Source organism: Cajanus cajan, chromosome 5 (assembly GCF_000230855.2).
Source record: "Cajanus cajan strain Asha chromosome 5, NIPB_CcT2T_4, whole genome shotgun sequence".
Classification (NCBI taxonomy): domain Eukaryota; kingdom Viridiplantae; phylum Streptophyta; class Magnoliopsida; order Fabales; family Fabaceae; genus Cajanus; species Cajanus cajan.
The window spans coordinates 21,070,172-21,084,601 of record NC_138521.1 but is presented as its reverse complement, the minus strand read 5'-3'; positions in this window follow the sequence as shown (position 1 = coordinate 21,084,601).

The window sequence follows — 14,430 nt, the reverse complement described above, 5'->3', positions numbered from 1 at the left end:
TTCTCCGATGTTTGAAATGTATTACTGTATGTCTCATGACCGCAGGAATAGTTTTTATTTACAATGATGTTTAGTATGATAAAAGAATCTTACCCATAAAATATGTGAAATCCACCCTTGGTACCTTTTTAGGTTCACTATAGGAAGGTAAAAAGATGTGAAAGACATAGGTAAAAGATCTATGGTAGTAGTATGAAAAGCTTTAAGCCACCAACAAACATGGTTGATAAATAACTTTGTCATTAAACATGTAATCAGGAATTCGATCTTTCGTTGACGTATATGGAAGAATATTTGTTAGGAGAAATTAACTCCTAAAATGGATCTCAGTCAAGGGATTAATGTTATGATTCTACATCTATTGGAAGTCCCATGAGAAATATTTTTACTCTTTTATTAAAAATAAGATATAGAAAATATGCTTAGAATAAGTTTGTCACGATTTGTTAGAAATCCATTTTTGCACTCTTGTTTCCACTAGTATGTTATATAACCATTATATTGCTCTAGTAAAAAGGGAGAAGAATTAATCAAAGATTTTTGTTTCTATTCACTTTCCTCCTTAATTTCTTAGGAGTTCTTTCTTACTCGAAAAGGGTTCATAACATTGGTGCTTTCTTTTTTGATCTCCTCCCCACTTAATTGAGGTCAAAAAATGGAGATTTCTGTGTTTGATGGAGCTAAAGATGCTTATTGGTGGAATCCATGCACTGAGAAATATTTTAGAGCAAGGGGAACACTAGAGGCAGGGAAGCTATCGAAAGTTGTGGCAACATTGATTGGTCAAGCTCTTTGATGGTGGTTATGGTGGTTTCAACGTCATCCACAAACAAGTTAGGAACCTTTCACTATCGCCTTTCTTTGGTGCCGAAATATAGGGACATTCTTCTAATCTTTGATGATGAAGAGAAGACCACAGACTAGATTGAGGCATTCTGGTGAACAACTTGTTATTGTTGAGATGATAAACCATTTCCCATCATCAAGGGAGGTCAGCTACTAAGAGCCACTTAATAACCAAGTATTTTTAAATGAAAATTACTAAACCCCTTTATGTTAGTCTCACTTCCAGATTCTTTTCACAAAAGTTTTATGCTTATGAATTTCACAAAAAAAAATTCTTTAATCCAACACTATTCGTGAAAGCAATCAAAATTAAACTACACTAGTTGAATCAAGATACAGCAAATAAGATATTTACACAATTCAAATGAACTAAGCAAAACAAAAATGAAAGAATTTCAAGAAGCTAGTCGGATCCTATGTGGAAGCTTGAAGAACATATGAAATTTTCAAGCCACTTCTATAAGAACTAACTATGAGAGGTCTATTAGGAGTTAGATATACCTGACCAACTTCTTAATACTCCGTCCAAGCAATTACAAATGAATTGAAATACAAAAAATTGCAAGTAAATTTAAACTATCCTAAAACAGAATTAGTGATCGCTTTAGCGATGGAATTAGAGACGGATTTTCGTGACAAATTTTCCATCAACCAGATTTTGATCTCTAAATCCGTCTCTAATCTAGAAATTTCTTTTTTTCCTCTTAACTTGCACAAATGAGAAAAAAATTCAAAGAAATTAGTGGCTCCTCACAATGATGAAGTTGAGATCACTCTTGTGAAGGAAATTTAGGAGGCTAGAACAAATTTTGGTCAAATTTCTTTCAAGTCCACTTGTCTTAGAATTAGCAATCATTTCTTTCTAATTTTTGTGAGTCAATGTTTGAACTTCTTGCAAGAGTTTGGTACCACTTCCAGCACTGGAATTTTTATGAATTGAAAACTTGACAAAACCAAAATGAAATTAGCAAGCTTATACTAAAAAGAGTAGATGAAATTTGACAAAACTCAAAGATAACCAATAAAGACACCAAAACTAGAAACTAAGACTCGCAAAGAAATGCTAACACTCAAATAGGAAGGTCCTAGAAAGGCTCTAGAGTATATTAAGAAAACCAAAATAATTTGAAGAAATCACAAAGAATTGATTCTAGTTGCTAGATCCAACACTTGGTGAATTTTGGTTTCTATTTCTTCCTTTTACTCTTCTTGGCTTTTCCAATTTTCTTTTTGAATTTTCTTTTTTTAAAATTTGTTTTTCTATTTGGAATGCAACTTCAGAGAAGTTCACTACCTTTTATCACAAAATGTTCACACACCAAATTACTCAAGCAATCAGATCTAAAATTTTCAGCAACTTCAAGTGAAAATCTAAGTCTAGTGCACTAGTAATGGTTCTTAGCTTTGGCTCTTTTTGTATTGTTTCTTTTCTTTCTTCTAAATCAATTGACTTCAATTTTTCTTTGTTTTTCCTCTGTTTTCCAGGCACAAATATTTCAAGAATCAAAGCCAATTCAAGAGATGCACTAGAATTAGAAATCACAATTGTAAAAATTACTAGAATTGCTTAAACTTTTTGGAGGCAAATTTGAATTTGAAAACTTACAAAGACATAATGGAAACCTAACTCTAAGAATCCATCAATGATCTAGTAATGGACATGAACTCAAGCATGTAAAATGAAAAGGCACCAATGCACCACAACAATGATAAGTCTTGGCCAAACTTCAAAGTATTCAAACAATTTTCAAAACTAGATCAACTAAGCACATCTTGAATTTCTTTGACATTATAAAGACTACACATGACTCTAGCCAACTTTTAATGATTCAAAATTCAAAAATAACATACAATTAGACTCAAATGACCGAATCAAGCAAATCAAAATAGAAGAAGACTCAAACAAATCAAAATTGGCACAAGTAGATTCCTAGACACAAATGTGATTGTGGATTGAACAAAAAATGCAACCACACCTCTTGGATCTATCAAAAAGTTTTCCAAAAATTAGATCCAAATAAGGAAACTTCAAAGTGACAATTAAGAACACAACTTCCAGAATTTCAATCGTGAAAAGAGTCACCTAACCTCAAGGACTTCAACCATGCTCTAGATACCAAAAATGATGGAGTGAGGGAGATGAAGTGATTGGTGATCTTCCCTTGCCTTACTCCTTCAACACAATCTTCGTCCTTGATCAACAATTTTGGAGAAAGTAGCTAGCAATGGACACAGATTTAGATGGAATCTAAATCAAGAAGGAAGCACTCAAGCAAAGGAGCTCAAATGATTGCTCACGGATGGCCTTAGAACTCTAGGATTCCTAAAGCTAAGCCAATGAACAAGGTGACCTTTGGGAGACAAATTGGCTGAAAAATGAATTCAGATTTCTCATATATCAAAAGTGAATAAAAAATGTGAGGAAGTGAACATTTATAGGCCACAGATCAAGCAATTTGGTGCCAACCAATGGATGTAGCCTTTGGTGCCGAAAATTTGAATTCAAAATGCATTTGAATTTAAATTTCTCAGCCAAGTCATCTGACTGATCCAAAATGCATCTTAATTGCATTTGGATATAATTTAGGGTTGATTTGCTTAGTGATATGTAGCCACCCTTGGCTCAAAACATGTGACTCAAATACAACTCAAATTACCTCTAAATGTAATATAGATTCTAGTATCCATGCCTATTTATTTTTTCCCCTATTGTCCTATTCTAATGGCCTAAATACAACGGCCTATGAAATATAAACAATGAAAAATAATAAAAGAAACAAAATAAGTCCCATATTGAGTACCAAAATATCCAAGGCCCATGAAGCTCAAAAACAGGCCCATGAAGCATAAAGCCTAAACACCCTATTCTAAATGGTCCAAAATACAAGACCAAGAAATGAAAATCCTATGCTACACATTAGAGACAATAATATGGTGGTCACTGTAAAGCCCATGTGAAAAGTACCTTGGGCCCACCAAGTCCATTGGGCCCACCAAGCTCTAAAGCAATCAAATCCTCATTTAATCTCCTGGCCATAGCTCTAGTGGTGAGACCCTTGGTCCATGCTCTTCTATCAGATGGAGACCATGCATTCATGTATAATTTGTTTGGAAGTGGGTGCAAGTCTATGTGAGAAGGTCTTTATAGTCTTCTACCTTGATCCCGATGGTGCTATAATGAGAATCCCCTGGATAAGCGACAAAGATGTGTAGCTCTAATACCTTGACCAACTCTTATAGATTTAGTTCTAGTGAGATTGGACCACGTGTTAGCTAGGGGTGTGCAAAAAAAAAATGAACCAGTTTAAATTTGAAACTGAACCACACCACTTAAAATAAAAAATAAAAATAAAAAAACATAACCAATTTGAATAAAACCAAAATGTATAGTTTCATAAAATGGATTTTAAATACCGAACTACATTGGTAACCAAAAACTGAACCGTAACCACTTTTAAATAATAAAATAAAATTAAAAAAAAATTACTTATGTCTTTCATACGTATCTCGTGATTTAATAATTTATAGTATCACATAAAATGTTTTAATATTGTTTACAATTATTGTATTTTTTATTTTTTTATTTTTTATTTTTTTTTATAACTTTTTTATTATCTCTAAATTATCAAAGTAAATGTTAATTATCAAATTATGTTTCATAATTACTTATAGTTTTTCAATGCTTTTGAGTTAACCTCTGTAGGTCCATATGCGTAAACATTTTTTTTTTAATTTTTTAATAAATAAATATTTTTCTACCTTTTATGATTTGTTTGTCTACTTAATTAATTCTTGAGTTAAATATCTAACAAGTAATTTTTTTTAACTTATCTCTAAAGAGTGCATTAATCATGATTTTGCTCACAATTTGAAAGAAAAAAAAATATTTTTTTTCCAAGGAAATCAGTTTAAAACTGATTCAATTCTTAAAACTAGTTCGAAATTGGTTTGCTTTTAAACTTGTTCATAAAAGTAATTTGATTCTAAACCGATTAATTAATATTGTTTAAATGATTCATATATCAATTTACTTTAATAAAATGGAATAGTGCACTTCAATGTGAATTTTTAAAAAAATCAAACCGATCATGCCCACCCCCTATGATTTGTTATCCATTGTAAGAAAATCATTTTCTTGTGCATGTGCTCCTAGAGTGCTGCATATGTGTATAGTTTATGTTAAGAGAAATGGTAGCACTTGTGCAAATATCTAAAACACTACTATGAACAAAGCGGGCATGGAAGGTACAAGTGCCTTTTCTGATTTCTTTTTGTTTAAATTGTGAATAAGGAGCTTGGGGTAGACATTCTTAAAAACCTTCATGACAAAATTCATATACCTCAAATCTACAATAGTCTCTTATGGCTCGTGTTTGTACACATCCCTTGGAAAGGATTCCTTGGGAGTAGTGAGTATTCAATTCTATACTTAGGGAAAGGATACTCAACTCTTGCGAGAACTTCTTCTACCCTGCTCTACTCATTCTCAACAATAAAGAACATAGAAGCCAATCTCTCTTGGTTTCCTCCCAACTAATTGCGAGATCCTGAAACACATAAGATAATTCCTGTATTATAACTTTTGTTCTTGCACTGATTGTGACAGGAATTGGCTTGAGAGTACACCATATATTCCTCATTCCTCATGGCTTGGAAGGGTCCATTAGAACTTTGAGAGAATTGGGTCCAATGATATAGGATACTCTAGTGGTAAGATAGAATAGGTAAGGCTAAAAACCTATTTTAGTCCCTTATAATAATTATTTGTTTCAATTTAGTTTCACTTTTATTTTTTGTCTCAATTTGGTCCCTAATAAATTAATTAGTTTCAATGTCGGACTTCTGTCTAAATTATTTAAACGGAGTTAACTGTTGGCCACGTGAATGCCACGTAGATACACATGTGAATGCCACGTGGATGCTGATTTTTTTGAAAACACCTGGAACCCGAACGGCCCGTTCTGAAACCAGAACGGACCGTTCTGGGTGCACTCTTAGTGTGTTAATTTTGCATCCGGAACGGCCTGTTCCAGGTGCAAAATTAACACACTAAGAGTACAACCAGAACGGCCCGTTCTGGTTTCAGAACAGACTGTTCTGGTTCCAGGTGTTTCAAAAAAATCAGCATCCACGTGGCATCCACGTGAATTTGGTACAAAGCATTTCAAACACTGGATTTGATAATATTGTCAATGAAAATGATAACTTCAATTGCTAAACAGTTGGGCTATACAGTGTATCATTAAGGACAATGCAGTGTATCACTAAAGACAATGGTAGATGATTTTATTTCATTGTTAGTCAAACTGGAGTGAACCACTTACTATCAAATTGACACTATACAGTAAAGGATGAAATGACATGGTATTTTTCCTTGAAGTCATTAACGATGTATCCCAACAATAAGAACCTGTTCTTGAAGAGGTAGAACCTGAAGTAAAAGAAGAGGATACACAAGACTAACATTTCACCACACAACCACATGCAGGGACGGATCTAAGTTAATCATAGTGGGGGATTTTTCATTCTTTTTTTTTTATATATAAAATATTAATAATTTTATAAAATATATTATTAATTATATTTTAATTATGTTGTTATATTTAATATAATAGATACATTAATATTTTTTATATTTTATTTTATTGTTTAATTATTTTTTATTTTGTGGTAAAATTATCTTTATTTTTAATGAAGAAAAAATTTACTTACTTCAAGAGTAAGTCTTGATAGATTTATTCTACTTAATAATTAATGTTCTATATCAAATTTTTAAAAATTTAATTGTTAAATTAAAAAGCTTTTCATGTATAGATCAAATTTATAAAATTTTTTAAAAAATTAAAAATCATATGATACTTTGTTAAATTAATTCAAATTAACATATAAAATATTTTTGTTTTAAATGAGTATAAAAACTTAGAGGACACTAAAAGAAAACAAATTAACAATTTTATTATGTTTATTCTATTAATTTTTATCATTTTATTTCTCTAATTTTAAATAAGTTCTAAAAAATTATAAAGTGACACTTAAATATTTCTTCAGACAGAAAGAGAAAAAGAAAAAGTTATTACTCTATTTATAAGATAATTGTATAAATAAGTAATTTTAAAAATTTTACCATAAAAAATATTTTTCAAAATTATTATATTTTTAATAAAATTAATATAGAATATTCAATTGTTTTTACTTAACTAGCGTTCTGGAATGGGCTGTTCTGGATTCAGCACGGCCCGTTCTGGTTTCAGAACGGGTCATTTTGGATTCAGAACAGTCCGTTCTGATGTACTGGTGGTGTGTTAATTTTGCATCTGGAGCGGCCCATTTCAAAATGCAAAAATAACACACCAATAGTGCACCCAGAACGGCCCGTTCTGGTTTCAGAACGGCCCGTTCTGGTTCCAGGTGTTTTCAAGAAATTTGGCATCCACGTGGCATTCACCTATGCATCTACGTGGCATCCACGTGGCCAATAGTTAATTCCGTTTAAATAATTTAGACGGAAATCCGACATTGAAACCAATTAATTTATTAGGGACCAAATTGACACCAAAAATAAAAATGGGACTAAATTAAAACAAACAATTATTATAAGGGACCAAAATAGGGTTTTAGCCGTAATAGGTTTCCTTTCTGATTCTAGGAAATAACTACCAAACGTATTTTTAATATCTTACTTTTTAATGTTGTTTTTAAATTTCATTTATTTATTGTAATATAATGTTGTTTATATATTACAAGGAGTAATTTTGCCTCTAAAGATAAAAATAATACATTAAAAATAAATTATAAATGTTTAAGTAAATTATATATTTTTTAAAATATATATAATATTAAAAGTAAATTAGTAGATTGAAAAGTAAGAACAATATTAAAAAAATGTTCATTATATATTAAAAATTAAAAATAAATTATAAAATAAAATTATATGTAGTAATTATCTTATTTATATAAAATAATAAATATACTATTCAACTGAATAATGCGCTAAAAATAATTCAATTAGCTTAGTTTAAATATTATTTGTTAACTTAATCATCTTAATAATCATTATTTCTTATTTTGTTAAGCATTTTGTACTAAAGTAACTAAAGCTACTGATAAAAATTAAAATAGAATACTAAATAAGAAAATATTAAATATTTAAAAATGAAAAAATTACAAAAATAATACAAGACAAACCGATATTTACAAGATTTGATAAACATATTTAAACCTTTAAATTTTTTCTACATATGATAACTTAATCTTCATACATATAAAATTATTAGTTCGGTTCCCAATTGTTATATGACTGTAATGTAATTTTATTTACTAATTTTGTTATAAAAAAAATGTTTACAAGCACTTAAAAACAAGACAGTGTAATGACCCGCCTGGCCGTCATACACAGCTCACAGATCTACAACACCACACAAAAAAGAGCAAGTATATATATAAGCAACTAAAATATATACACAAGGTCTAATCTGGGGCTAAGAAATCAGAGTAAACAAAATACATCCAGCAATGCTACACAAGTAGCTAAAACAACAAAACATCAAAAGAATAGCTCCATCTGCCAGCTACAGACCTGCTTCTAGACACCAACCTATCCCTACTCTGCTCCCATACAACGTATGATCATCGCAGTCTAAACCACATGAAAACAACAAAGGGTAAGCTAGTGAAAAGAATCAACATATAAAACATATATAAGAAATATGAACAGCTACAACTATCAGCACATCATCAACATATAACTCATCACATATATAGTTCACATTATACAGCATAAACAGCGGTAAACACACAATGCGTCGTCATGCATATCAGCTTGGAGATCTCCTACAACAGCTCAGCCTTACGACCTACAACAGCTCAGCCTTACGGCCTACAACAGTTTATATCAACATACAACACAACACAACAAATCAGCAATATCAGCATACAGCACAGCTAAATAATAAACAACACAGCTTAAACAGCTCATAATACAGCCATATTATAATTCAGCATTATCATCTATCAGCACAGCATTATCCATCATTTACAGCTCAGCTCAGCATATAACAACATCTATCAGCAATTTCAACATAATTCAACACATATCAGCATATAAGAGCATATAAGATAACATCTCATCTGCACCCGGCGCACTCATGGTCGCGCCCGGCGTGGCACAACCAGAGAGCATCAGGGCTCCAACACGCCCGGCGCAATACCTATTACGCCCGGCGTGCTAGGAGGCAGAGACCCCTAAAGGTCTCACACGCCCGGCGTACCAACCCGTGCTCGGCGTAAGGTAGGCAAAGACTTTTCCAAAGTCTCATGCCCGGTGCAATACCAATTGCGCCCAGCGCCACCTCTGGCAAAGACTCCCAAGGAGTCTCCATGCCCGGCGAGACGTGGCCATGCCCGGCGCAACACAGAAACCCAAAAATAATGTCACATATTGATATCGCGCCCAACGCAGTCACAACCACGCCTGGCGGACTTGCCCAATGGAGCCCTTTGGTGGTCATGCGCCCGGTGCTAAGAACTGCGCTCAGTGTGATACCCAGCAGCAACCCTCAAACTTTTGAAAATCTCTTCAAAACTTGTGAAAACAACCAGAAAATCCATGTGCAAACCATCCAAAAGTTCACATTTTCATCAAACATCAAGAAAAACACCTCATTTTCAACATGCAACCTCAAATCATGAAAATCCCTAATTTTTTCACCCAAACCCCGAAAACCCGAAAAACTCATTTTTGTCAATTTCAGCCATCAATCCGCTACAATCAGCCATCATGTGAGTTTCTAGCTCACTACCAACAATCAACACAACCAAAACTAACTTCCCTTACCTCGGTGAAGAATTTCGAGCTCTGGGAAGAAGACAAAGAAGAAGAAGCTTGATCGGAGGAGAAGAACAAGCTTGAAGAGATGCACACGGAAGAAGGAAGTCAGCTCACCCTCAACTAGCACCACCTAACCCTAGCTCGGCACCTAAAGCCACCAAGGTTCAGAGAAATGAAAAACAAGGCAAGGAAAGAGTGAAGTGAGAGTAGAGAGTTGAGAGTTGAGAGGGAGAAATGAGGGACAGCCACGGGTCTCACAGACAGAGTATAAGAGAAAGCGATATTTATAGAAATTAAAAATATATTTAATTCTTTAAATTATCACAATATGATAATTTAATCTCCATCATTACAAAATTTAGGGGTGTATTAGTTTAGGATTTCATAGGATTTTAAAAGACTTTTTTTGAGTAAAAAAATTTGTTGGTATTCAATCAAGATTTTATGTCACTTAAAAACAATCCAATGGTATTCAATCAGGATTTTCAAGATTTTTTAAAGAGTCCATTAAAATCAATTGGTATTCATTTGAGATTTTTTACAACTTAAAACAATCCATTGGTATTCAAAAATGTAGGGATTTTAAAGGATTGTTATATTAGAGGGATTTTGATGGACTTTTTAGTGGTATCTACAAATACCAAATTCATAAAAAAATCTCATCCAAACCCATAAGCTTTTGGAGAATTGTTTGAAGTGACTTTTAAAGAATTTCCAAGTGAGTTTTTCATCTCTTTTTTTTTTCTATGCTCATGTTTTCTCCATTGTTTTTTCTCTTGTTAATAATATTGCACTACTACTTATATATAATATTGTACTATTGTTCCCATTTCATTCCCCAATTGGGTGAAACTTCTATTCGTAAATGATAGTGTCATTAACTTGCTCTATTTTTCTTTCCGTTCTCTTTATTAATTGACTAGCTCTATTTTGGTCTATTTAATTGAGATTGTTCCCCAGTTATATAATGCAAAAAACACTTGAAATTTTAACTATAACACTTGAAATTGTTCCTCAGTAATTTTTTTTATAATAACACGCGTCAAAGGGGAAGGTGAAAGTTAAAATTGATATCATGATCTCTATAATCAACTATAGATCTTCAATACCTTATAATCAATTTAGATTTATTAGAACAATATATATATATATATATATATATATATATATATATATGTGTGTGTGTGTGTGTAAAAGATGAATTTGAGTTAGGATTTCTGTAAGTAGAATGAGATAAGAATTGAGTTGGGGGAAGAACCATCTCAGCACAAAAACTGCGATCTCTGTCCCTCTCTTGAGTTTGTTATTGTTATCCTTCCCCTTTTATGACTCAACAATTATTTTATTTCTTTTTTTACTATGAATTTTATTTTTTTATTTTTTATATTATGAAATTAGGATTTTTATATTTTAAAAAAAGAGAATTAACATAAGACATTATAATATCTTAGAATTCAATACTAAAAATATTTCTTTACGAGTGAATAATTGAAAGCAACTAAAAATTAAAAAAAAATTATTTTGTACCTGTAACAAATTTCAGATATATTTTTTTTCTCCCAATTGATGTTTGTAAATTTCTACTTTAGTACCGATATAAAATGAAGGAACATATTTAGTTATAATAGAGTAGGGTAGTTGTCTCGCTATTTTTTTAATCATTTATAAAACTATAAATAAAGTATTTTAAATCACAAATTATAAAAATTTTGAAATGTTATTTAGAATAATTTTTAGCATGTGTGGGACTACATAACTTTCTTCGTAAAGAATGTCATTATGATGAATTTCTAATTGAAATGGTGGACGAACCTTCATCTTCAACATTACTGGTTAATGAAAATCATAATTTTGAGCCTATTATTAAAACACAAAAGCAATAGCGAAAAGATACTAATGTTTGGAGGACTAGTATAGCTATGAATATGTAGATGAATTCTATTTTGAACAACATGATATTACTGTTGGATCGAGCACTTACCACTAGGCCAGAAACTATCAGCGGGTATCGAACTCATGACCTTGGCTCTGATACCAATTGTTGGATCGAGCACTTATCACTAGGCCAAACGCTATAGCTGATAGTCAAGGCACAACTCTATCTACTTAAGAGCGTAGCAACCCAAGCGCCATGATTCGACAGTGACTTGGCCCACCTAGCCTCCGCCACGGGACAATTGATGCAACCCGCAACAATTACGAAAAATTATTATTATTATTTATCCATATATTATTGTTTTTTTTATTTTTATATTTGACTCTTTTTAAATTTGAATGTAAGAAAAAAATCTTGAATTCTTATCCTATGTCAAAAATTTATGAAATTCTGCAAAGTTCACAAAGTCCCGCAGAATCTATTAAAATCTTAACTTAAAAGTATTGCATAATCCATTAAAATTCTGATTGAAAGTCTTGTGAAATCTTACAAAATCTTAAAAGTCATGAAAATCTTGCAAAGTCTTTTAAAATACATAGGACTTTTTTCAACTAAAAAAATCCTTTAAAATTCTAATCCAATATAACCCCTAATTTAGTTCTTGGTTCTTAGATGACTGTAATGTAATTTTATTTACTAATTTGTTATAAATAAAAAACTGCATTAATACCATATTAATGTAAATTCAATACAAAATTAATGTTAGTATTATGATTTTTAAATGTAGGATCTATATAACGATTAATTAAATGCAGATTTAAATCATTTCTAACCTAACATATCATATTAATTTCATTATGACTCTCTATTAATTACATTATGACTCTCATATTAATGCAATTTTTTGTAAAATGTTTATTTACAATGATACAGGGACGAAAATATATTCAGCGGAGAAAATAAAATATTTTATAATATTTACGTAATGAAAAATATAATAAATTTTTATAAAATATATTTTTGTGATAAAAATCTAAATATCTTTTTTAATATATATAAATTACAATTGTCTTCTGAATAGAATAACAATTTTTTTTCTCTCTCTCTTTATTTAGATTATACGAAAGTGTCAAGTTGTACAATTTGTTTAATATTATAGAAATGAAATTGTAAAAATTAAAAGAATAAAAATAATAAGATTAATAGTATTATGTTTTTTTTTATCTCTTCTAAATTTTTATTGATATCTTTGTTCAAATTCCATGAATAAAAAATGAATTTTTATATAAATTATAATTCACATAATTACACATAAATTATAATAAATGAGCTTAATTAAAATAAAAAAAATAAGTAGCACAAATTTGTATAAAATCACTTAAACTATAATAATATAAACCATATGAATTGATATTTTTTAAAAATAAACACACACACACACACACACACATATATATATATATATATATATATATATATATATATATATGTATAATATGAATTGATATGTATAATTATAAATTATAGATTTAATTATGTACAATAAAAATTGATATAAAAAGAATAATTGTTGGTTAAATAAATTTTAAAAGATAATTTTTTTCTGTCATAATTTATCTGTAAAAATATCTTGGTCAGAATTTTCTTATACTTTTAACATTTTTTTTATTCTTTGTAAAAAAACATAAATATATTAATAATTGTACTTTAGAATGTTCGTGAGATTAAAATAAATGATAACATAAATCCAAAATGTAAAAGATATAATATAGTATGTGAGTTACAAAGTAAAGCATAAATATGTTTATAATTTTCATAAAATTAGTAATTTTTAATTTTGATTCTTGTAAAATGTTTTCTTTGTTTTTCATCCTTATAAAATTGAGATTTTTATTTTTATTACTTACTTTTTTATGTAATTATTTTTTTTAAAAGAATAAATAATTATCTAAGTGTTACCTAATACCTATAAGAGTTATTAATATCATATTGATATTTAACACTTCTAAAAAAATTATATATTTTTAAAAGATATTATTTATTTATCGTAAAATGATAAGTAAGGATTAGAAATAGTGAATTTATATTTTAGAGGAATGAAAATCAAAGAAAAATATTTTATAAGAATTTTAAAATCAAAATTTACTTATTTTACAAGTACTGAAAATAATCTTTATAAATTTTAGAAAGATAAAAAAAATAAAGAAAAAAATTTATAATGAAAAAAATCAAAATCATCCATTTTATAAGGACTAAAAATATATTTAAACTTACAAATTAAGTAATAAGAACATTTTCATTTTTCTTTCCAAGATGTAGTTTGTTTAGAAAATTTATGAAAATTCATTGTGAAAATTATTGTTGCATGTTCATCAAAATGTTTTAAAATAATTAAAATATATATTTTATACTTGTTGGTATTTTAGAATATTCAAGAGAGTGGTGAAGATATAAGAAATATAATATAGTGTGTATTTAGTAAGACATTTTAAGAGTTTATGAGTTTTTTTCAATAACTTATAAGTTAATTTGACGAAAATAAACTTATTTGATACAGGTTTATATAAACTTTTTTTTTTTTGAGCTTATAGATTATTTTTATATTGATATGTTTTATAAAATTAACTTATAAATTACTTGAAGTAATTTATAACTTATAAGTCTTTAGTTTTTCTTTTTCTTTTTCCCTTTAATATTTTTATTAATTTATTTGAAATCCTTTATTGATCTTTCTAATTCAAAAATATTTTTCCTATCATATCATTTTCTCATTCTCATAATAAAAATCATTTAATATCATTTTACATATAAACTTATAACTTTTTACCTCTCAGTTTTAACTTATAAATTTTTAATTAATTTATAAGTTAATTTTATCAAA